Raw genomic sequence first — 19,761 nt, 5'->3', positions numbered from 1 at the left:
CTGGGCCATTTTCGCCTTCTTATTTTAATTTAATGTCGCACTTGGCCACAAGTCAGTCAGTTGACATTCCATGTGCCTTGGAGGAGCTCCTCCACAGATTAAAAGACCTCATAAATGCAGGGGTACGCAGTTACACTCCTGGAGGCCTCCCTATCTGCAGATTGCAATTCCATCTCTAATCAAACACACCTGAATCATCTAATCAAAGCCATTGGGCCTTACTCCAAAATGGCAGCTAGCTGTGCTGAAGTTAAACTCAAAATCGTGAGGTAGTTGTCAATTTTCCAAAAAATCTTGAGTCAAATCGGCTGCTTCTATGATTAAAGACTATGTTATTATTAGATTCCAAATCATTTTTAAACTGAAATTACTACAATTGTAATTTTTGGTTGACCCTGATTCAACAGGGTGCAGATTTCCTGCTAGACAGTTTTGCAGCACACTTAAGGTGTATTGCCCTCTTTAAAATCAATGCTGGCAGTGGTGGGATTCGAACCCACGCCCCCGAAGAGACAGGAGCCTAAATCCAGCGCCTTAGACCCCTCGGCCACACTACCCCACTGCCGTTTCTTTCGGGGGCCTTTTTCTGCCCATTTTTCTAGAATAGGAGAAAATGTTGGGTGCGGACCTTCATTGTGAGGCCCTGAAGCCTGTCGAGTAAGGCTCAGAAAAGCAAAAGTGGGTGGTTTTGGAAGAGACTGGGAGCATGCAGTGTCACTTCTCCAGTCGTCTTGCTCAGGCATAGCAGCCACAAGAGCCTTCCAAAAGTGTTCCTTGGCAGCGGTGGGATTCGAACCCACGCCCCCGAAGAGACTGGAGCCTTAATCCAGCGCCTTAGACCGCTCGGCCACGCTACCATGCGAGAGTGCCTTCCCTGGGCCATTTTCGCCTTCTTATTTTAATTTAATGTCGCACTTGGCCACAAGTCAGTCAGTTGACATTCCATGTGCCTTGGAGGAGCTCCTCCACAGATTAAAAGACCTCATAAATGCAGGGGTACGCAGTTACACTCCTGGAGGCCTCCCTATCTGCAGATTGCAATTCCATCTCTAATCAAACACACCTGAATCATCTAATCAAAGCCATTGGGCCTTACTCCAAAATGGCAGCTAGCTGTGCTGAAGTTAAACTCAAAATCGTGAGGTAGTTGTCAATTTTCCAAAAAATATTGAGTCAAATCGGCTGCTTCTATGATTAAAGACTATGTTATTATTAGATTCCAAATCATTTTTAAACTGAAATTACTACAATTGTAATTTTTGGTTGACCCTGATTCAACAGGGTGCAGATTTCCTGCTAGACAGTTTTGCAGCACACTTAAGGTGTATTGCCCTCTTTAAAATCAATGCTGGCAGTGGTGGGATTCGAGCCCATGCCCCCGAAGAGACTGGAGCCTAAATCCAGCGCCTTAGACCCCTCGGCCACACTACCCCACTGCTGTTTCTTTCGGGGGCCTTTTTCTGCCCATTTTTCTAGAATAGGAGAAACTGTTGGGTGCGGACCTTCATTGTGAGGCCCTGAAGCCTGTCGAGTAAGGCTCAGGAAAGCAAAAGTGGCTGGTTTTGGAAGAGACTGGGAGCATGCAGTGTGACTTCTCCAGTCGTCTTGCTCAGGCATAGCAGCCACAAGAGCCTTCCAAAAGTGCTCCTTGGCAGCGGTGGGATTCGAACCCACGCCCCCGAAGAGACTGGAGCCTTAATCCAGCGCCTTAGACCGCTCGGCCACGCTACCATGTGAGAGTGCCTTCCCTGGGCCATTTTCGCCTTCTTATTTTAATTTAATGTCGCACTTGGCCACAAGTCAGTCAGTTGACATTCCATGTGCCTTGGAGGAGCTCCTCCACAGATTAAAAGACCTCATAAATGCAGGGGTACGCAGTTACACTCCTGGAGGCCTCCCTATCTGCAGATTGCAATTCCATCTCTAATCAAACACACCTGAATCATCTAATCAAAGCCATTGGGCCTTACTCCAAAATGGCAGCTAGCTGTGCTGAAGTTAAACTCAAAATCGTGAGGTAGTTGTCAATTTTCCAAAAAATCTTGAGTCAAATCGGCTGCTTCTATGATTAAAGACTATGTTATTATTAGATTCCAACTCATTTTTAAACTGAAATTACTACAATTGTAATTTTTGGTTGTCCCTGATTCAACAGGGTGCAGATTTCCTGCTACACAGTTTTGCAGCACACTTAAGGTGTATTGCCCTCTTTAAAATCAATGCTGGCAGTGGTGGGATTTGAACCCACGCCCCCGAAGAGACTGGAGCCTAAATCCAGCGCCTTAGACCCCTCGGCCACACTACCCCACTGCTGTTTCTTTCGGGGGCCTTTTTCTGCCCATTTTTCTAGAATAGGAGAAAATGTTGGGTGCGGACCTTCATTGTGAGGCCCTGAAGCCTGTCGAGTAAGGCTCAGAAAAGCAAAAGTGGCTGGTTTTGGAAGAGACTGGGAGCATGCAGTGTCACTTCTCCAGTCGTCTTGCTCAGGCATAGCAGCCACAAGAGCCTTCCAAAAGTGTTCCTTGGCAGCGGTGGGATTCGAACCCATGCCCCCGAAGAGACTGGAGCCTTAATCCAGCGCCTTAGACCGCTCGGCCACGCTACCATGCGAGAATTCCTTCCCTGGGCCATTTTCGCCTTCTTATTTTAATTTAATGTCGCACTTGGCCACAAGTCAGTCAGTTGACATTCCACGTGCCTTGGAGGAGCTCCTCCACAGATTAAAAGACCTCATAAATGCAGGGGTACGCAGTTACACTCCTGGAGGCCTCCCTATCTGCAGATTGCAATTCCATCTCTAATCAAACACACCTGAATCATCTAATCAAAGCCATTGGGCCTTACTCCAAAATGGCAGCTAGCTGTGCTGAAGTTAAACTCAAAATCGTGAGGTAGTTGTCAATTTTCCAAAAAATCTTGAGTCAAATCGGCTGCTTCTATGATTAAAGACTATGTTATTATTAGATTCCAACTCATTTTTAAACTGAAATTACTACAATTGTAATTTTTGGTTGTCCCTGATTCAACAGGGTGCAGATTTCCTGCTACACAGTTTTGCAGCACACTTAAGGTGTATTGCCCTCTTTAAAATCAATGCTGGCAGTGGTGGGATTCGAACCCACGCCCCCGAAGAGACTGGAGCCTAAATCCAGCGCCTTAGACCCCTCGGCCACACTACCCCACTGCCGTTTCTTTCGGGGGCCTTTTTCTGCCCATTTTTCTAGAATAGGAGAAAATGTTGGGTGCGGACCTTCATTGTGAGGCCCTGAAGCCTGTCGAGTAAGGCTCAGAAAAGCAAAAGTGGGTGGTTTTGGAAGAGACTGGGAGCATGCAGTGTCACTTCTCCAGTCGTCTTGCTCAGGCATAGCAGCCACAAGAGCCTTCCAAAAGTGTTCCTTGGCAGCGGTGGGATTCGAACCCATGCCCCCGAAGAGACTGGAGCCTTAATCCAGCGCCTTAGACCGCTCGGCCACGCTACCATGCGAGAATTCCTTCCCTGGGCCATTTTCGCCTTCTTATTTTAATTTAATGTCGCACTTGGCCACAAGTCAGTCAGTTGACATTCCACGTGCCTTGGAGGAGCTCCTCCACAGATTAAAAGACCTCATAAATGCAGGGGTACGCAGTTACACTCCTGGAGGCCTCCCTATCTGCAGATTGCAATTCCATCTCTAATCAAACACACCTGAATCATCTAATCAAAGCCATTGGGCCTTACTCCAAAATGGCAGCTAGCTGTGCTGAAGTTAAACTCAAAATCGTGAGGTAGTTGTCAATTTTCCAAAAAATCTTGAGTCAAATCGGCTGCTTCTATGATTAAAGACTATGTTATTATTAGATTCCAAATCATTTTTAAACTGAAATTACTACAATTGTAATTTTTGGTTGACCCTGATTCAACAGGGTGCAGATTTCCTGCTAGACAGTTTTGCAGCACACTTAAGGTGTATTGCCCTCTTTAAAATCAATGCTGGCAGTGGTGGGATTCGAACCCACGCCCCCGAAGAGACTGGAGCCTAAATCCAGCGCCTTAGACCCCTCGGCCACACTACCCCACTGCTGTTTCTTTCGGGGGCCTTTTTCTGCCCATTTTTCTAGAATAGGAGAAACTGTTGGGTGCGGACCTTCATTGTGAGGCCCTGAAGCCTGTCGAGTAAGGCTCAGGAAAGCAAAAGTGGCTGGTTTTGGAAGAGACTGGGAGCATGCAGTGTCACTTCTCCAGTCGTCTTGCTCAGGCATAGCAGCCACAAGAGCCTTCCAAAAGTGTTCCTTGGCAGCGATGGGATTCGAACCCACGCCCCCGAAGAGACTGGAGCCTTAATCCAGCGCCTTAGACCGCTCGGCCACGCTACCATGCGGGAGTGCCTTCCCTGGGCCATTTTTGCATTCTTATTTTAATTTAATGTCGCACTTGGCCACAAGTCAGTCAGTTGACATTCCATGTGCCTTGGAGGAGCTCCTCCACAGATTAAAAGACCTCATAAATGCAGGGGTACGCAGTTACACTCCTGGAGGCCTCCCTATCTGCAGATTGCAATTCCATCTCTAATCAAACACACCTGAATCATCTAATCAAAGCCATTGGGCCTTACTCCAAAATGGCAGCTAGCTGTGCTGAAGTTAAACTCAAAATCGTGAGGTAGTTGTCAATTTTCCAAAAAATCTTGAGTCAAATCGGCTGCTTCTATGATTAAAGACTATGTTATTATTAGATTCCAAATCATTTTTAAACTGAAATTACTACAATTGTAATTTTTGGTTGTCCCTGATTCAACAGGGTGCAGATTTCCTGCTAGACAGTTTTGCAGCACACTTAAGGTGTATTGCCCTCTTTAAAATCAATGCTGGCAGTGGTGGGATTCGAACCCACGCCCCCGAAGAGACTGGAGCCTAAATCCAGCGCCTTAGACCCCTCGGCCACACTACCCCACTGCTGTTTCTTTCGGGGGCCTTTTTCTTCCCATTTTTCTAGAATAGGAGAAACTGTTGGGTGCGGACCTTCATTGTGAGGCCCTGAAGCCTGTCGAGTAAGGCTCAGGAAAGTAGTGATGTTAACAGTGACACCAAAGCTCCGAAGCGTGTGTCAAAAAAATGAAACTATTTTCTGTGAAGCTTTGTATCGATGCTTGATTCGTTTTATCAAAACCACGTGACCAATGACGTCCGAAGCTTCGTTTCACAAACACCCACGTGACTGATTCAGAAAGGTTTAAAAATGCGCTACACAGGGCGTCCCTGTGAGGTGTGTTGCGTTGCATTGAGAGGGTTTTTGTATTGCGCGAGTTTGTTATGGACCCTGTTGCAAAGAGAGGGCGTTCTGAAATGTGGGAACACTTTCATTTGATTTCGCCCAATAAGGTTGATCATTTATTTGGCTTTTGTTCTGCCGCATATATTTATCTATTTATTCATTTAATCCGCACTAGCCTATGACTTCATACATTAGAGACAAGGCTTATCCTTCTATAATCATGTGAAAGTGTGTGTGTTTTTCCTTGTGTGCATGCATTTATTTAGCATACTTCCTTTATTCGTGAGTTTTATTTGTTTACAAACAGGAAAAATGTTCACATTCACAATACAAAATCATATCTTTATTGGTTTAAGTTACTAGGAGTATGCAATGGAACAGATTGTGTCATATAATGTCATATATAATATATTGATTAATTTATTAATCAATCCATTAATTCACTTTTTGCTTCTAGATAATGCGTCGGTTGCAAAACATTTTGCGGCACAGCTCTTTCCCTCACTTTCACCAGCAGAGGTCCTCGTTGAGCTCTGACTTGAAAAGCTTCGAGTAATGAACCTTTTTCTGATACAACTGTGCTGAAAGCTTCACTGGTTCAGAAAGCTTCACTTCGCCATCACTACAGGAAAGCAAAAGTGGCTGGTTTTGGAAGAGACTGGGAGCATGCAGTGTCACTTCTCCAGTCGTCTTGCTCAGGCATAGCAGCCACAAGAGCCTTCCAAAAGTGTTCCTTGGCAGCGGTGGGATTCGAACCCACGCCCCCGAAGAGACTGGAGCCTTAATCCAGCGCCTTAGACCGCTCGGCCACGCTACCATGCGAGAGTGCCTTCCCTGGGCCATTTTCGCCTTCTTATTTTAATTTAATGTCGCACTTGGCCACAAGTCAGTCAGTTGACATTCCATGTGCCTTGGAGGAGCTCCTCCACAGATTAAAAGACCTCATAAATGCAAGGGTACGCAGTTACACTCCTGGAGGCCTCCCTATCTGCAGATTGCAATTCCATCTGTAATCAAACACACCTGAATAATCTAATCAAAGCCATTGGGCCTTACTCCAAAATAGCAGCTAGCTGTGCTGAAGTTAAACTCAAAATCGTGAGGTAGTTGTCAATTTTCCAAAAAATCTTGAGTCAAATCGGCTGCTTCTATGATTAAAGACTATGTTATTATTAGATTCCAAATCATTTTTAAACTGAAATTACTACAATTGTAATTTTTGGTTGTCCCTGATTCAACAGGGTGCAGATTTCCTGCTAGACAGTTTTGCAGCACACTTAAGGTGCATTGCCCTCTTTAAAATCAATGCTGGCAGTGGTGGGATTCGAACCCACGCCCCCGAAGAGACTGGAGCCTAAATCCAGCGCCTTAGACCCCTCGGCCACACTACCCCACTGCTGTTTCTTTCGGGGGCCTTTTTCTGCCCATTTTTCTAGAATAGGAGAAAATGTGGGGTGCAGACCTTCATTGTGAGGCCCTGAAGCCTGTCGAGTAAGGCTCAGGAAAGCAAAAGTGGCTGGTTTTGGAAGAGACTGGGAGCATGCAGTGTCACTTCTCCAGTCGTCATGCTCAGGCATAGCAGCCACAAGAGCCTTCCAAAAGTATTCCTTGGCAGCGGTGGGATTCGAACCCACGCCCCCGAAGAGACTGGAGCCTTAATCCAGCGCCTTAGACCGCTCGGCCACGCTACCATGCGAGAGTGCCTTCCCTGGGTCATTTTCGCCTTCTTATTTTAATTTAATGTCGCACTTGGCCACAAGTCAGTCAGTTGACATTCCACGTGCCTTGGAGGAGCTCCTCCACAGATTAAAAGACCTCATAAATGCAGGGGTATGCAGTTACACTCCTGGAGGCCTCCCTATCTGCAGATTGCAATTCCATCTCTAATCAAACACACCTGAATCATCTAATCAAAGCCATTGGGCCTTACTCCAAAATGGCAGCTAGCTGTGCTGAAGTTAAACTCAAAATCGTGAGGTAGTTGTCAATTTTCCAAAAAATCTTGAGTCAAATCGGCTGCTTCTATGATTAAAGACCATGTTATTATTAGATTCCAACTCATTTTTAAACTGAAATTACTACAATTGTAATTTTTGGTTGTCCCTGATTCAACAGGGTGCAGATTTCCTGCTACACAGTTTTGCAGCACACTTAAGGTGTATTGCCCTCTTTAAAATCAATGCTGGCAGTGGTGGGATTCGAACCCACGCCCCCGAAGAGACTGGAGCCTAAATCCAGCGCCTTAGACCCCTCGGCCACACTACCCCACTGCTGTTTCTTTCGGGGGCCTTTTTCTGCCCATTTTTCTAGAATAGGAGAAAATGTTGGGTGCGGACCTTCATTGTGAGGCCCTGAAGCCTGTCGAGTAAGGCTCAGGAAAGCAAAAGTGGCTGGTTTTGGAAGAGACTGGGAGCATGCAGTGTCACTTCTCCAGTCGTCTTGCTCAGGCATAGCAGCCACAAGAGCCTTCCAAAAGTGTTCCTTGGCAGCGGTGGGATTCGAACCCACGCCCCCGAAGAGACTGGAGCCTTAATCCAGCGCCTTAGACCGCTCTGCCACGCTACCATGCAAGAGTGCCTTCCCTGGGCCATTTTCGCCTTCTTATTTTAATTTAATGTCGCACTTAGCCACAAGTCAGTCAGTTGACATTCCACGTGCCTTGGAGGAGCTCCTCCACGGATTAAAAGACCTCATAAATGCAGGGGTATGCAGTTACACTCCTGGAGGCCTCCCTATCTGCAGATTGCAATTCCATCTCTAATCAAACACACCTGAATCATCTAATCAAAGCCATTGGGCCTTACTCCAAAATGGCAGCTAGCTGTGCTGAAGTTAAACTCAAAATCGTGAGGTAGTTGTCAATTTTCCAAAAAATCTTGAGTCAAATCGGCTGCTTCTATGATTAAAGACCATGTTATTATTAGATTCCAACTCATTTTTAAACTGAAATTACTACAATTGTAATTTTTGGTTGTCCCTGATTCAACAGGGTGCAGATTTCCTGCTACACAGTTTTGCAGCACACTTAAGGTGTATTGCCCTCTTTAAAATCAATGCTGGCAGTGGTGGGATTCGAACCCACGCCCCCGAAGAGACTGGAGCCTAAATCCAGCGCCTTAGACCCCTCGGCCACACTACCCCACTGCTGTTTCTTTCGGGGGCCTTTTTCTGCCCATTTTTCTAGAATAGGAGAAAATGTTGGGTGCGGACCTTCATTGTGAGGCCCTGAAGCCTGTCGAGTAAGGCTCAGGAAAGCAAAAGTGGCTGGTTTTGGAAGAGACTGGGAGCATGCAGTGTCACTTCTCCAGTCGTCTTGCTCAGGCATAGCAGCCACAAGAGCCTTCCAAAAGTGTTCCTTGGCAGCGGTGGGATTCGAACCCACGCCCCCGAAGAGACTGGAGCCTTAATCCAGCGCCTTAGACCGCTCGGCCACGCTACCATGCGAGAGTGCCTTCCCTGGGTCATTTTCGCCTTCTTATTTTAATTTAATGTCGCACTTGGCCACAAGTCAGTCAGTTGACATTCCACGTGCCTTGGAGGAGCTCCTCCACAGATTAAAAGACCTCATAAATGCAGGGGTATGCAGTTACACTCCTGGAGGCCTCCCTATCTGCAGATTGCAATTCCATCTCTAATCAAACACACCTGAATCATCTAATCAAAGCCATTGGGCCTTACTCCAAAATGGCAGCTAGCTGTGCTGAAGTTAAACTCAAAATCGTGAGGTAGTTGTCAATTTTCCAAAAAATCTTGAGTCAAATCGGCTGCTTCTATGATTAAAGACCATGTTATTATTAGATTCCAACTCATTTTTAAACTGAAATTACTACAATTGTAATTTTTGGTTGTCCCTGATTCAACAGGGTGCAGATTTCCTGCTACACAGTTTTGCAGCACACTTAAGGTGTATTGCCCTCTTTAAAATCAATGCTGGCAGTGGTGGGATTCGAACCCACGCCCCCGAAGAGACTGGAGCCTAAATCCAGCGCCTTAGACCCCTCGGCCACACTACCCCACTGCTGTTTCTTTCGGGGGCCTTTTTCTGCCCATTTTTCTAGAATAGGAGAAAATGTTGGGTGCGGACCTTCATTGTGAGGCCCTGAAGCCTGTCGAGTAAGGCTCAGGAAAGCAAAAGTGGCTGGTTTTGGAAGAGACTGGGAGCATGCAGTGTCACTTCTCCAGTCGTCTTGCTCAGGCATAGCAGCCACAAGAGCCTTCCAAAAGTGTTCCTTGGCAGCGGTGGGATTCGAACCCACGCCCCCGAAGAGACTGGAGCCTTAATCCAGCGCCTTAGACCGCTCTGCCACGCTACCATGCAAGAGTGCCTTCCCTGGGCCATTTTCGCCTTCTTATTTTAATTTAATGTCGCACTTAGCCACAAGTCAGTCAGTTGACATTCCACGTGCCTTGGAGGAGCTCCTCCACGGATTAAAAGACCTCATAAATGCAGGGGTATGCAGTTACACTCCTGGAGGCCTCCCTATCTGCAGATTGCAATTCCATCTCTAATCAAACACACCTGAATCATCTAATCAAAGCCATTGGGCCTTACTCCAAAATGGCAGCTAGCTGTGCTGAAGTTAAACTCAAAATCGTGAGGTAGTTGTCAATTTTCCAAAAAATCTTGAGTCAAATCGGCTGCTTCTATGATTAAAGACCATGTTATTATTAGATTCCAACTCATTTTTAAACTGAAATTACTACAATTGTAATTTTTGGTTGTCCCTGATTCAACAGGGTGCAGATTTCCTGCTACACAGTTTTGCAGCACACTTAAGGTGTATTGCCCTCTTTAAAATCAATGCTGGCAGTGGTGGGATTCGAACCCACGCCCCCGAAGAGACTGGAGCCTAAATCCAGCGCCTTAGACCCCTCGGCCACACTACCCCACTGCTGTTTCTTTCGGGGGCCTTTTTCTGCCCATTTTTCTAGAATAGGAGAAAATGTTGGGTGCGGACCTTCATTGTGAGGCCCTGAAGCCTGTCGAGTAAGGCTCAGGAAAGCAAAAGTGGCTGGTTTTGGAAGAGACTGGGAGCATGCAGTGTCACTTCTCCAGTCGTCTTGCTCAGGCATAGCAGCCACAAGAGCCTTCCAAAAGTGTTCCTTGGCAGCGGTGGGATTCGAACCCACGCCCCGAAGAGACTGGAGCCTTAATCCAGCGCCTTAGACCACTCGGCCACACTACCATGCGAGAGTGCTTTCCCTGGGCCATTTTCGCCTTCTTATTTTAATTTAATGTCGCACTTGGCCACAAGTCAGTCAGTTGACATTCCACGTGCCTTGGAGGAGCTCCTCCACAGATTAAAAGACCTCATAAATGCAGGGGTATGCAGTTACACTCCTGGAGGCCTCCCTATCTGCAGATTGCAATTCCATCTCTAATCAAACACACCTGAATCATCTAATCAAAGCCATTGGGCCTTACTCCAAAATGGCAGCTAGCTGTGCTGAAGTTAAACTCAAAATCGTGAGGTAGTTGTCAATTTTCCAAAAAATCTTGAGTCAAATCGGCTGCTTCTATGATTAAAGACTATGTTATTATTAGATTCCAACTCATTTTTAAACTGAAATTACTACAATTGTAATTTTTGGTTGTCCCTGATTCAACAGGGTGCAGATTTCCTGCTACACAGTTTTGCAGCACACTTAAGGTGTATTGCCCTCTTTAAAATCAATGCTGGCAGCGGTGGGATTCGAACCCACGCCCCCGAAGAGACTGGAGCCTAAATCCAGCGCCTTAGACCCCTCGGCCACACTACCCCACTGCTGTTTCTTTCGGGGGCCTTTTTCTGCCCATTTTTCTAGAATAGGAGAAAATGTTGGGTGCGGACCTTCATTGTGAGGCCCTGAAGCCTGTCGAGTAAGGCTCAGGAAAGCAAAAGTGGCTGGTTTTGGAAGAGACTGGGAGCATGCAGTGTCACTTCTCCAGTCGTCTTGCTCAGGCATAGCAGCCACAAGAGCCTTCCAAAAGTGTTCCTTGGCAGCGGTGGGATTCGAACCCACGCCCCCGAAGAGACTGGAGCCTTAATCCAGCGCCTTAGACCGCTCGGCCACGCTACCATGCGAGAGTGCCTTCCCTGGGCCATTTTCGCCTTCTTATTTTAATTTAATGTCGCACTTGGCCACAAGTCAGTCAGTTGACATTCCATGTGCCTTGGAGGAGCTCCTCCACAGATTAAAAGACCTCATAAATGCAGGGGTACGCAGTTACACTCCTGGAGGCCTCCCTATCTGCAGATTGCAATTCCATCTCTAATCAAACACACCTGAATCATCTAATCAAAGCCTTTGGGCCTTACTCCAAAATGGCAGCTAGCTGTGCTGAAGTTAAACTCAAAATCGTGAGGTAGTTGTCAATTTTCCAAAAAATCTTGAGTCAAATCGGCTGCTTCTATGATTAAAGACTATGTTATTATTAGATTCCAAATCATTTTTAAACTGAAATTACTACAATTGTAATTTTTGGTTTACCCTGATTCAACAGGGTGCAGATTTCCTGCTAGACAGTTTTGCAGCACACTTAAGGTGTATTGCCCTCTTTAAAATCAATGCTGGCAGTGGTGGGATTCAAACCCACGCCCCCGAAGAGACTGGAGCCTAAATCCAGCGCCTTAGACCCCTCGGCCACACTACCCCACTGCTGTTTCTTTCGGGGGCCTTTTTCTGCCCATTTTTCTAGAATAGGAGAAACTGTTGGGTGCGGACCTTCATTGTGAGGCCCTGAAGCCTGTCGAGTAAGGCTCAGGAAAGCAAAAGTGGCTGGTTTTGGAAGAGACTGGGAGCATGCAGTGTCACTTCTCCAGTCGTCTTGCTCAGGCATAGCAGCCACAAGAGCCTTCCAAAAGTGTTCCTTGGCAGCGGTGGGATTCGAACCCACGCCCCCGAAGAGACTGGAGCCTTAATTCAGCGCCTTAGACCGCTTGGCCACGCTACCATGTGAGAGTGCCTTCCCTGGGCCATTTTCGCCTTCTTATTTTAATTTAATGTCGCACTTGGCCACAAGTCAGTCAGTTGACATTCCACGTGCCTTGGAGGAGCTCCTCCACAGATTAAAAGACCTCATAAATGCAGGGGTACGCAGTTACACTCCTGGAGGCCTCCCTATCTGCAGATTGCAATTCCATCTCTAATCAAACACACCTGAATCATCTAATCAAAGCCATTGGGCCTTACTCCAAAATGGCAGCTAGCTGTGCTGAAGTTAAACTCAAAATCGTGAGGTAGTTGTCAATTTTCCAAAAAATCTTGAGTCAAATCGGCTGCTTCTATGATTAAAGACTATGTTATTATTAGATTCCAACTCATTTTTAAACTGAAATTACTACAATTGTAATTTTTGGTTGTCCCTGATTCAACAGGGTGCAGATTTCCTGCTACACAGTTTTGCAGCACACTTAAGGTGTATTGCCCTCTTTAAAATCAATGCTGGCAGTGGTGGGATTCGAACCCACGCCCCCGAAGAGACTGGAGCCTAAATCCAGCGCCTTAGACCCCTCGGCCACACTACCCCACTGCTGTTTCTTTCGGGGGCCTTTTTCTGCCCATTTTTCTAGAATAGGAGAAAATGTTGGGTGCGGACCTTCATTGTGAGGCCCTGAAGCCTGTCGAGTAAGGCTCAGAAAATTAAAAGTGGCTGGTTTTGGAAGAGACTGGGAGCATGCAGTGTCACTTCTCCAGTCGTCTTGCTCAGGCATAGCAGCCACAAGAGCCTTCCAAAAGTGTTCCTTGGCAGCGGTGGGATTCGAACCCATGCCCCCGAAGAGACTGGAGCCTTAATCCAGCGCCTTAGACCGCTCGGCCACGCTACCATGCGAGAATTCCTTCCCTGGGCCATTTTCGCCTTCTTATTTTAATTTAATGTCGCACTTGGCCACAAGTCAGTCAGTTGACATTCCACGTGCCTTGGAGGAGCTCCTCCACAGATTAAAAGACCTCATAAATGCAGGGGTACGCAGTTACACTCCTGGAGGCCTCCCTATCTGCAGATTGCAATTCCATCTCTAATCAAACACACCTGAATCATCTAATCAAAGCCATTGGGCCTTACTCCAAAATGGCAGCTAGCTGTGCTGAAGTTAAACTCAAAATCGTGAGGTAGTTGTCAATTTTCCAAAAAATCTTGAGTCAAATCGGCTGCTTCTATGATTAAAGACTATGTTATTATTAGATTCCAACTCATTTTTAAACTGAAATTACTACAATTGTAATTTTTGGTTGTCCCTGATTCAACAGGGTGCAGATTTCCTGCTACACAGTTTTGCAGCACACTTAAGGTGTATTGCCCTCTTTAAAATCAATGCTGGCAGTGGTGGGATTCGAACCCACGCCCCCGAAGAGACAGGAGCCTAAATCCAGCGCCTTAGACCCCTCGGCCACACTACCCCACTGCCGTTTCTTTCGGGGGCCTTTTTCTGCCCATTTTTCTAGAATAGGAGAAAATGTTGGGTGCGGACCTTCATTGTGAGGCCCTGAAGCCTGTCGAGTAAGGCTCAGAAAAGCAAAAGTGGGTGGTTTTGGAAGAGACTGGGAGCATGCAGTGTCACTTCTCCAGTCGTCTTGCTCAGGCATAGCAGCCACAAGAGCCTTCCAAAAGTGTTCCTTGGCAGCGGTGGGATTCGAACCCACGCCCCCGAAGAGACTGGAGCCTTAATCCAGCGCCTTAGACCGCTCGGCCACGCTACCATGCGAGAGTGCCTTCCCTGGGCCATTTTCGCCTTCTTATTTTAATTTAATGTCGCACTTGGCCACAAGTCAGTCAGTTGACATTCCATGTGCCTTGGAGGAGCTCCTCCACAGATTAAAAGACCTCATAAATGCAGGGGTACGCAGTTACACTCCTGGAGGCCTCCCTATCTGCAGATTGCAATTCCATCTCTAATCAAACACACCTGAATCATCTAATCAAAGCCATTGGGCCTTACTCCAAAATGGCAGCTAGCTGTGCTGAAGTTAAACTCAAAATCGTGAGGTAGTTGTCAATTTTCCAAAAAATATTGAGTCAAATCGGCTGCTTCTATGATTAAAGACTATGTTATTATTAGATTCCAAATCATTTTTAAACTGAAATTACTACAATTGTAATTTTTGGTTGACCCTGATTCAACAGGGTGCAGATTTCCTGCTAGACAGTTTTGCAGCACACTTAAGGTGTATTGCCCTCTTTAAAATCAATGCTGGCAGTGGTGGGATTCGAGCCCATGCCCCCGAAGAGACTGGAGCCTAAATCCAGCGCCTTAGACCCCTCGGCCACACTACCCCACTGCTGTTTCTTTCGGGGGCCTTTTTCTGCCCATTTTTCTAGAATAGGAGAAACTGTTGGGTGCGGACCTTCATTGTGAGGCCCTGAAGCCTGTCGAGTAAGGCTCAGGAAAGCAAAAGTGGCTGGTTTTGGAAGAGACTGGGAGCATGCAGTGTGACTTCTCCAGTCGTCTTGCTCAGGCATAGCAGCCACAAGAGCCTTCCAAAAGTGCTCCTTGGCAGCGGTGGGATTCGAACCCACGCCCCCGAAGAGACTGGAGCCTTAATCCAGCGCCTTAGACCGCTCGGCCACGCTACCATGTGAGAGTGCCTTCCCTGGGCCATTTTCGCCTTCTTATTTTAATTTAATGTCGCACTTGGCCACAAGTCAGTCAGTTGACATTCCATGTGCCTTGGAGGAGCTCCTCCACAGATTAAAAGACCTCATAAATGCAGGGGTACGCAGTTACACTCCTGGAGGCCTCCCTATCTGCAGATTGCAATTCCATCTCTAATCAAACACACCTGAATCATCTAATCAAAGCCATTGGGCCTTACTCCAAAATGGCAGCTAGCTGTGCTGAAGTTAAACTCAAAATCGTGAGGTAGTTGTCAATTTTCCAAAAAATCTTGAGTCAAATCGGCTGCTTCTATGATTAAAGACTATGTTATTATTAGATTCCAACTCATTTTTAAACTGAAATTACTACAATTGTAATTTTTGGTTGTCCCTGATTCAACAGGGTGCAGATTTCCTGCTACACAGTTTTGCAGCACACTTAAGGTGTATTGCCCTCTTTAAAATCAATGCTGGCAGTGGTGGGATTTGAACCCACGCCCCCGAAGAGACTGGAGCCTAAATCCAGCGCCTTAGACCCCTCGGCCACACTACCCCACTGCTGTTTCTTTCGGGGGCCTTTTTCTGCCCATTTTTCTAGAATAGGAGAAAATGTTGGGTGCGGACCTTCATTGTGAGGCCCTGAAGCCTGTCGAGTAAGGCTCAGAAAAGCAAAAGTGGCTGGTTTTGGAAGAGACTGGGAGCATGCAGTGTCACTTCTCCAGTCGTCTTGCTCAGGCATAGCAGCCACAAGAGCCTTCCAAAAGTGTTCCTTGGCAGCGGTGGGATTCGAACCCATGCCCCCGAAGAGACTGGAGCCTTAATCCAGCGCCTTAGACCGCTCGGCCACGCTACCATGCGAGAATTCCTTCCCTGGGCCATTTTCGCCTTCTTATTTTAATTTAATGTCGCACTTGGCCACAAGTCAGTCAGTTGACATTCCACGTGCCTTGGAGGAGCTCCTCCACAGATTAAAAGACCTCATAAATGCAGGGGTACGCAGTTACACTCCTGGAGGCCTCCCTATCTGCAGATTGCAATTCCATCTCTAATCAAACACACCTGAATCATCTAATCAAAGCCATTGGGCCTTACTCCAAAATGGCAGCTAGCTGTGCTGAAGTTAAACTCAAAATCGTGAGGTAGTTGTCAATTTTCCAAAAAATCTTGAGTCAAATCGGCTGCTTCTATGATTAAAGACTATGTTATTATTAGATTCCAACTCATTTTTAAACTGAAATTACTACAATTGTAATTTTTGGTTGTCCCTGATTCAACAGGGTGCAGATTTCCTGCTACACAGTTTTGCAGCACACTTAAGGTGTATTGCCCTCTTTAAAATCAATGCTGGCAGTGGTGGGATTCGAACCCACGCCCCCGAAGAGACTGGAGCCTAAATCCAGCGCCTTAGACCCCTCGGCCACACTACCCCACTGCCGTTTCTTTCGGGGGCCTTTTTCTGCCCATTTTTCTAGAATAGGAGAAAATGTTGGGTGCGGACCTTCATTGTGAGGCCCTGAAGCCTGTCGAGTAAGGCTCAGAAAAGCAAAAGTGGGTGGTTTTGGAAGAGACTGGGAGCATGCAGTGTCACTTCTCCAGTCGTCTTGCTCAGGCATAGCAGCCACAAGAGCCTTCCAAAAGTGTTCCTTGGCAGCGGTGGGATTCGAACCCATGCCCCCGAAGAGACTGGAGCCTTAATCCAGCGCCTTAGACCGCTCGGCCACGCTACCATGCGAGAATTCCTTCCCTGGGCCATTTTCGCCTTCTTATTTTAATTTAATGTCGCACTTGGCCACAAGTCAGTCAGTTGACATTCCACGTGCCTTGGAGGAGCTCCTCCACAGATTAAAAGACCTCATAAATGCAGGGGTACGCAGTTACACTCCTGGAGGCCTCCCTATCTGCAGATTGCAATTCCATCTCTAATCAAACACACCTGAATCATCTAATCAAAGCCATTGGGCCTTACTCCAAAATGGCAGCTAGCTGTGCTGAAGTTAAACTCAAAATCGTGAGGTAGTTGTCAATTTTCCAAAAAATCTTGAGTCAAATCGGCTGCTTCTATGATTAAAGACTATGTTATTATTAGATTCCAAATCATTTTTAAACTGAAATTACTACAATTGTAATTTTTGGTTGACCCTGATTCAACAGGGTGCAGATTTCCTGCTAGACAGTTTTGCAGCACACTTAAGGTGTATTGCCCTCTTTAAAATCAATGCTGGCAGTGGTGGGATTCGAACCCACGCCCCCGAAGAGACTGGAGCCTAAATCCAGCGCCTTAGACCCCTCGGCCACACTACCCCACTGCTGTTTCTTTCGGGGGCCTTTTTCTGCCCATTTTTCTAGAATAGGAGAAACTGTTGGGTGCGGACCTTCATTGTGAGGCCCTGAAGCCTGTCGAGTAAGGCTCAGGAAAGCAAAAGTGGCTGGTTTTGGAAGAGACTGGGAGCATGCAGTGTCACTTCTCCAGTCGTCTTGCTCAGGCATAGCAGCCACAAGAGCCTTCCAAAAGTGTTCCTTGGCAGCGATGGGATTCGAACCCACGCCCCCGAAGAGACTGGAGCCTTAATCCAGCGCCTTAGACCGCTCGGCCACGCTACCATGCGGGAGTGCCTTCCCTGGGCCATTTTTGCATTCTTATTTTAATTTAATGTCGCACTTGGCCACAAGTCAGTCAGTTGACATTCCATGTGCCTTGGAGGAGCTCCTCCACAGATTAAAAGACCTCATAAATGCAGGGGTACGCAGTTACACTCCTGGAGGCCTCCCTATCTGCAGATTGCAATTCCATCTCTAATCAAACACACCTGAATCATCTAATCAAAGCCATTGGGCCTTACTCCAAAATGGCAGCTAGCTGTGCTGAAGTTAAACTCAAAATCGTGAGGTAGTTGTCAATTTTCCAAAAAATCTTGAGTCAAATCGGCTGCTTCTATGATTAAAGACTATGTTATTATTAGATTCCAAATCATTTTTAAACTGAAATTACTACAATTGTAATTTTTGGTTGTCCCTGATTCAACAGGGTGCAGATTTCCTGCTAGACAGTTTTGCAGCACACTTAAGGTGTATTGCCCTCTTTAAAATCAATGCTGGCAGTGGTGGGATTCGAACCCACGCCCCCGAAGAGACTGGAGCCTAAATCCAGCGCCTTAGACCCCTCGGCCACACTACCCCACTGCTGTTTCTTTCGGGGGCCTTTTTCTTCCCATTTTTCTAGAATAGGAGAAACTGTTGGGTGCGGACCTTCATTGTGAGGCCCTGAAGCCTGTCGAGTAAGGCTCAGGAAAGTAGTGATGTTAACAGTGACACCAAAGCTCCGAAGCGTGTGTCAAAAAAATGAAACTATTTTCTGTGAAGCTTTGTATCGATGCTTGATTCGTTTTATCAAAACCACGTGACCAATGACGTCCGAAGCTTCGTTTCACAAACACCCACGTGACTGATTCAGAAAGGTTTAAAAATGCGCTACACAGGGCGTCCCTGTGAGGTGTGTTGCGTTGCATTGAGAGGGTTTTTGTATTGCGCGAGTTTGTTATGGACCCTGTTGCAAAGAGAGGGCGTTCTGAAATGTGGGAACACTTTCATTTGATTTCGCCCAATAAGGTTGATCATTTATTTGGCTTTTGTTCTGCCGCATATATTTATCTATTTATTCATTTAATCCGCACTAGCCTATGACTTCATACATTAGAGACAAGGCTTATCCTTCTATAATCATGTGAAAGTGTGTGTGTTTTTCCTTGTGTGCATGCATTTATTTAGCATACTTCCTTTATTCGTGAGTTTTATTTGTTTACAAACAGGAAAAATGTTCACATTCACAATACAAAATCATATCTTTATTGGTTTAAGTTACTAGGAGTATGCAATGGAACAGATTGTGTCATATAATGTCATATATAATATATTGATTAATTTATTAATCAATCCATTAATTCACTTTTTGCTTCTAGATAATGCGTCGGTTGCAAAACATTTTGCGGCACAGCTCTTTCCCTCACTTTCACCAGCAGAGGTCCTCGTTGAGCTCTGACTTGAAAAGCTTCGAGTAATGAACCTTTTTCTGATACAACTGTGCTGAAAGCTTCACTGGTTCAGAAAGCTTCACTTCGCCATCACTACAGGAAAGCAAAAGTGGCTGGTTTTGGAAGAGACTGGGAGCATGCAGTGTCACTTCTCCAGTCGTCTTGCTCAGGCATAGCAGCCACAAGAGCCTTCCAAAAGTGTTCCTTGGCAGCGGTGGGATTCGAACCCACGCCCCCGAAGAGACTGGAGCCTTAATCCAGCGCCTTAGACCGCTCGGCCACGCTACCATGCGAGAGTGCCTTCCCTGGGCCATTTTCGCCTTCTTATTTTAATTTAATGTCGCACTTGGCCACAAGTCAGTCAGTTGACATTCCATGTGCCTTGGAGGAGCTCCTCCACAGATTAAAAGACCTCATAAATGCAAGGGTACGCAGTTACACTCCTGGAGGCCTCCCTATCTGCAGATTGCAATTCCATCTGTAATCAAACACACCTGAATCATCTAATCAAAGCCATTGGGCCTTACTCCAAAATAGCAGCTAGCTGTGCTGAAGTTAAACTCAAAATCGTGAGGTAGTTGTCAATTTTCCAAAAAATCTTGAGTCAAATCGGCTGCTTCTATGATTAAAGACTATGTTATTATTAGATTCCAAATCATTTTTAAACTGAAATTACTACAATTGTAATTTTTGGTTGTCCCTGATTCAACAGGGTGCAGATTTCCTGCTAGACAGTTTTGCAGCACACTTAAGGTGCATTGCCCTCTTTAAAATCAATGCTGGCAGTGGTGGGATTCGAACCCACGCCCCCGAAGAGACTGGAGCCTAAATCCAGCGCCTTAGACCCCTCGGCCACACTACCCCACTGCTGTTTCTTTCGGGGGCCTTTTTCTGCCCATTTTTCT

The 19,761-nt window shown here is 46.4% G+C and overlaps 40 non-coding genes across 40 annotated transcripts; all 40 read right to left on the bottom strand.

The window, feature by feature from the left end:
• Positions 1-475: 475 nt before the first annotated feature.
• trnal-uag (transfer RNA leucine (anticodon UAG)) lies at positions 476-557 on the bottom strand. Its single transcript has one exon. It is a non-coding gene; the product is annotated as a tRNA-Leu (tRNA).
• A 218-nt stretch (positions 558-775) lies between these two features.
• Positions 776-857, bottom strand: trnal-aag (transfer RNA leucine (anticodon AAG)). Its single transcript has one exon. It is a non-coding gene; the product is annotated as a tRNA-Leu (tRNA).
• Positions 858-1,349: 492 nt separating this feature from the next.
• Positions 1,350-1,431, bottom strand: trnal-uag (transfer RNA leucine (anticodon UAG)). Its single transcript has one exon. It is a non-coding gene; the product is annotated as a tRNA-Leu (tRNA).
• Positions 1,432-1,649: 218 nt separating this feature from the next.
• Positions 1,650-1,731, bottom strand: trnal-aag (transfer RNA leucine (anticodon AAG)). The gene has a single exon. It is a non-coding gene; the product is annotated as a tRNA-Leu (tRNA).
• A 492-nt stretch (positions 1,732-2,223) lies between these two features.
• On the bottom strand, positions 2,224-2,305 carry trnal-uag (transfer RNA leucine (anticodon UAG)). The gene has a single exon. It is a non-coding gene; the product is annotated as a tRNA-Leu (tRNA).
• A 218-nt stretch (positions 2,306-2,523) lies between these two features.
• On the bottom strand, positions 2,524-2,605 carry trnal-aag (transfer RNA leucine (anticodon AAG)). The gene has a single exon. It is a non-coding gene; the product is annotated as a tRNA-Leu (tRNA).
• A 492-nt stretch (positions 2,606-3,097) lies between these two features.
• Positions 3,098-3,179, bottom strand: trnal-uag (transfer RNA leucine (anticodon UAG)). Its single transcript has one exon. It is a non-coding gene; the product is annotated as a tRNA-Leu (tRNA).
• Positions 3,180-3,397: 218 nt separating this feature from the next.
• Positions 3,398-3,479, bottom strand: trnal-aag (transfer RNA leucine (anticodon AAG)). The gene has a single exon. It is a non-coding gene; the product is annotated as a tRNA-Leu (tRNA).
• Positions 3,480-3,971: 492 nt separating this feature from the next.
• trnal-uag (transfer RNA leucine (anticodon UAG)) lies at positions 3,972-4,053 on the bottom strand. Its single transcript has one exon. It is a non-coding gene; the product is annotated as a tRNA-Leu (tRNA).
• A 218-nt stretch (positions 4,054-4,271) lies between these two features.
• trnal-aag (transfer RNA leucine (anticodon AAG)) lies at positions 4,272-4,353 on the bottom strand. The gene has a single exon. It is a non-coding gene; the product is annotated as a tRNA-Leu (tRNA).
• Positions 4,354-4,845: 492 nt separating this feature from the next.
• Positions 4,846-4,927, bottom strand: trnal-uag (transfer RNA leucine (anticodon UAG)). Its single transcript has one exon. It is a non-coding gene; the product is annotated as a tRNA-Leu (tRNA).
• Positions 4,928-5,986: 1,059 nt separating this feature from the next.
• trnal-aag (transfer RNA leucine (anticodon AAG)) lies at positions 5,987-6,068 on the bottom strand. Its single transcript has one exon. It is a non-coding gene; the product is annotated as a tRNA-Leu (tRNA).
• Positions 6,069-6,560: 492 nt separating this feature from the next.
• trnal-uag (transfer RNA leucine (anticodon UAG)) lies at positions 6,561-6,642 on the bottom strand. Its single transcript has one exon. It is a non-coding gene; the product is annotated as a tRNA-Leu (tRNA).
• A 218-nt stretch (positions 6,643-6,860) lies between these two features.
• On the bottom strand, positions 6,861-6,942 carry trnal-aag (transfer RNA leucine (anticodon AAG)). Its single transcript has one exon. It is a non-coding gene; the product is annotated as a tRNA-Leu (tRNA).
• A 492-nt stretch (positions 6,943-7,434) lies between these two features.
• trnal-uag (transfer RNA leucine (anticodon UAG)) lies at positions 7,435-7,516 on the bottom strand. The gene has a single exon. It is a non-coding gene; the product is annotated as a tRNA-Leu (tRNA).
• Positions 7,517-7,734: 218 nt separating this feature from the next.
• Positions 7,735-7,816, bottom strand: trnal-aag (transfer RNA leucine (anticodon AAG)). Its single transcript has one exon. It is a non-coding gene; the product is annotated as a tRNA-Leu (tRNA).
• Positions 7,817-8,308: 492 nt separating this feature from the next.
• Positions 8,309-8,390, bottom strand: trnal-uag (transfer RNA leucine (anticodon UAG)). Its single transcript has one exon. It is a non-coding gene; the product is annotated as a tRNA-Leu (tRNA).
• A 218-nt stretch (positions 8,391-8,608) lies between these two features.
• Positions 8,609-8,690, bottom strand: trnal-aag (transfer RNA leucine (anticodon AAG)). The gene has a single exon. It is a non-coding gene; the product is annotated as a tRNA-Leu (tRNA).
• A 492-nt stretch (positions 8,691-9,182) lies between these two features.
• On the bottom strand, positions 9,183-9,264 carry trnal-uag (transfer RNA leucine (anticodon UAG)). Its single transcript has one exon. It is a non-coding gene; the product is annotated as a tRNA-Leu (tRNA).
• Positions 9,265-9,482: 218 nt separating this feature from the next.
• On the bottom strand, positions 9,483-9,564 carry trnal-aag (transfer RNA leucine (anticodon AAG)). The gene has a single exon. It is a non-coding gene; the product is annotated as a tRNA-Leu (tRNA).
• A 492-nt stretch (positions 9,565-10,056) lies between these two features.
• trnal-uag (transfer RNA leucine (anticodon UAG)) lies at positions 10,057-10,138 on the bottom strand. The gene has a single exon. It is a non-coding gene; the product is annotated as a tRNA-Leu (tRNA).
• Positions 10,139-10,356: 218 nt separating this feature from the next.
• Positions 10,357-10,437, bottom strand: trnal-aag (transfer RNA leucine (anticodon AAG)). The gene has a single exon. It is a non-coding gene; the product is annotated as a tRNA-Leu (tRNA).
• Positions 10,438-10,929: 492 nt separating this feature from the next.
• trnal-uag (transfer RNA leucine (anticodon UAG)) lies at positions 10,930-11,011 on the bottom strand. The gene has a single exon. It is a non-coding gene; the product is annotated as a tRNA-Leu (tRNA).
• Positions 11,012-11,229: 218 nt separating this feature from the next.
• On the bottom strand, positions 11,230-11,311 carry trnal-aag (transfer RNA leucine (anticodon AAG)). The gene has a single exon. It is a non-coding gene; the product is annotated as a tRNA-Leu (tRNA).
• Positions 11,312-11,803: 492 nt separating this feature from the next.
• On the bottom strand, positions 11,804-11,885 carry trnal-uag (transfer RNA leucine (anticodon UAG)). Its single transcript has one exon. It is a non-coding gene; the product is annotated as a tRNA-Leu (tRNA).
• A 792-nt stretch (positions 11,886-12,677) lies between these two features.
• On the bottom strand, positions 12,678-12,759 carry trnal-uag (transfer RNA leucine (anticodon UAG)). The gene has a single exon. It is a non-coding gene; the product is annotated as a tRNA-Leu (tRNA).
• Positions 12,760-12,977: 218 nt separating this feature from the next.
• Positions 12,978-13,059, bottom strand: trnal-aag (transfer RNA leucine (anticodon AAG)). The gene has a single exon. It is a non-coding gene; the product is annotated as a tRNA-Leu (tRNA).
• Positions 13,060-13,551: 492 nt separating this feature from the next.
• On the bottom strand, positions 13,552-13,633 carry trnal-uag (transfer RNA leucine (anticodon UAG)). Its single transcript has one exon. It is a non-coding gene; the product is annotated as a tRNA-Leu (tRNA).
• Positions 13,634-13,851: 218 nt separating this feature from the next.
• trnal-aag (transfer RNA leucine (anticodon AAG)) lies at positions 13,852-13,933 on the bottom strand. The gene has a single exon. It is a non-coding gene; the product is annotated as a tRNA-Leu (tRNA).
• A 492-nt stretch (positions 13,934-14,425) lies between these two features.
• Positions 14,426-14,507, bottom strand: trnal-uag (transfer RNA leucine (anticodon UAG)). The gene has a single exon. It is a non-coding gene; the product is annotated as a tRNA-Leu (tRNA).
• A 218-nt stretch (positions 14,508-14,725) lies between these two features.
• trnal-aag (transfer RNA leucine (anticodon AAG)) lies at positions 14,726-14,807 on the bottom strand. Its single transcript has one exon. It is a non-coding gene; the product is annotated as a tRNA-Leu (tRNA).
• A 492-nt stretch (positions 14,808-15,299) lies between these two features.
• Positions 15,300-15,381, bottom strand: trnal-uag (transfer RNA leucine (anticodon UAG)). Its single transcript has one exon. It is a non-coding gene; the product is annotated as a tRNA-Leu (tRNA).
• A 218-nt stretch (positions 15,382-15,599) lies between these two features.
• trnal-aag (transfer RNA leucine (anticodon AAG)) lies at positions 15,600-15,681 on the bottom strand. Its single transcript has one exon. It is a non-coding gene; the product is annotated as a tRNA-Leu (tRNA).
• A 492-nt stretch (positions 15,682-16,173) lies between these two features.
• On the bottom strand, positions 16,174-16,255 carry trnal-uag (transfer RNA leucine (anticodon UAG)). Its single transcript has one exon. It is a non-coding gene; the product is annotated as a tRNA-Leu (tRNA).
• Positions 16,256-16,473: 218 nt separating this feature from the next.
• On the bottom strand, positions 16,474-16,555 carry trnal-aag (transfer RNA leucine (anticodon AAG)). Its single transcript has one exon. It is a non-coding gene; the product is annotated as a tRNA-Leu (tRNA).
• A 492-nt stretch (positions 16,556-17,047) lies between these two features.
• On the bottom strand, positions 17,048-17,129 carry trnal-uag (transfer RNA leucine (anticodon UAG)). The gene has a single exon. It is a non-coding gene; the product is annotated as a tRNA-Leu (tRNA).
• A 218-nt stretch (positions 17,130-17,347) lies between these two features.
• Positions 17,348-17,429, bottom strand: trnal-aag (transfer RNA leucine (anticodon AAG)). Its single transcript has one exon. It is a non-coding gene; the product is annotated as a tRNA-Leu (tRNA).
• Positions 17,430-17,921: 492 nt separating this feature from the next.
• trnal-uag (transfer RNA leucine (anticodon UAG)) lies at positions 17,922-18,003 on the bottom strand. The gene has a single exon. It is a non-coding gene; the product is annotated as a tRNA-Leu (tRNA).
• A 1,059-nt stretch (positions 18,004-19,062) lies between these two features.
• On the bottom strand, positions 19,063-19,144 carry trnal-aag (transfer RNA leucine (anticodon AAG)). Its single transcript has one exon. It is a non-coding gene; the product is annotated as a tRNA-Leu (tRNA).
• A 492-nt stretch (positions 19,145-19,636) lies between these two features.
• On the bottom strand, positions 19,637-19,718 carry trnal-uag (transfer RNA leucine (anticodon UAG)). Its single transcript has one exon. It is a non-coding gene; the product is annotated as a tRNA-Leu (tRNA).
• Between the last annotated feature and the right edge of the window lie 43 nt (positions 19,719-19,761).

This window comes from Pseudorasbora parva, chromosome 21 (genome assembly GCF_024679245.1).
Source record: "Pseudorasbora parva isolate DD20220531a chromosome 21, ASM2467924v1, whole genome shotgun sequence".
Lineage (NCBI taxonomy): Eukaryota > Metazoa > Chordata > Actinopteri > Cypriniformes > Gobionidae > Pseudorasbora > Pseudorasbora parva.
This window is presented reverse-complemented; position numbering and strand designations above follow the sequence as displayed.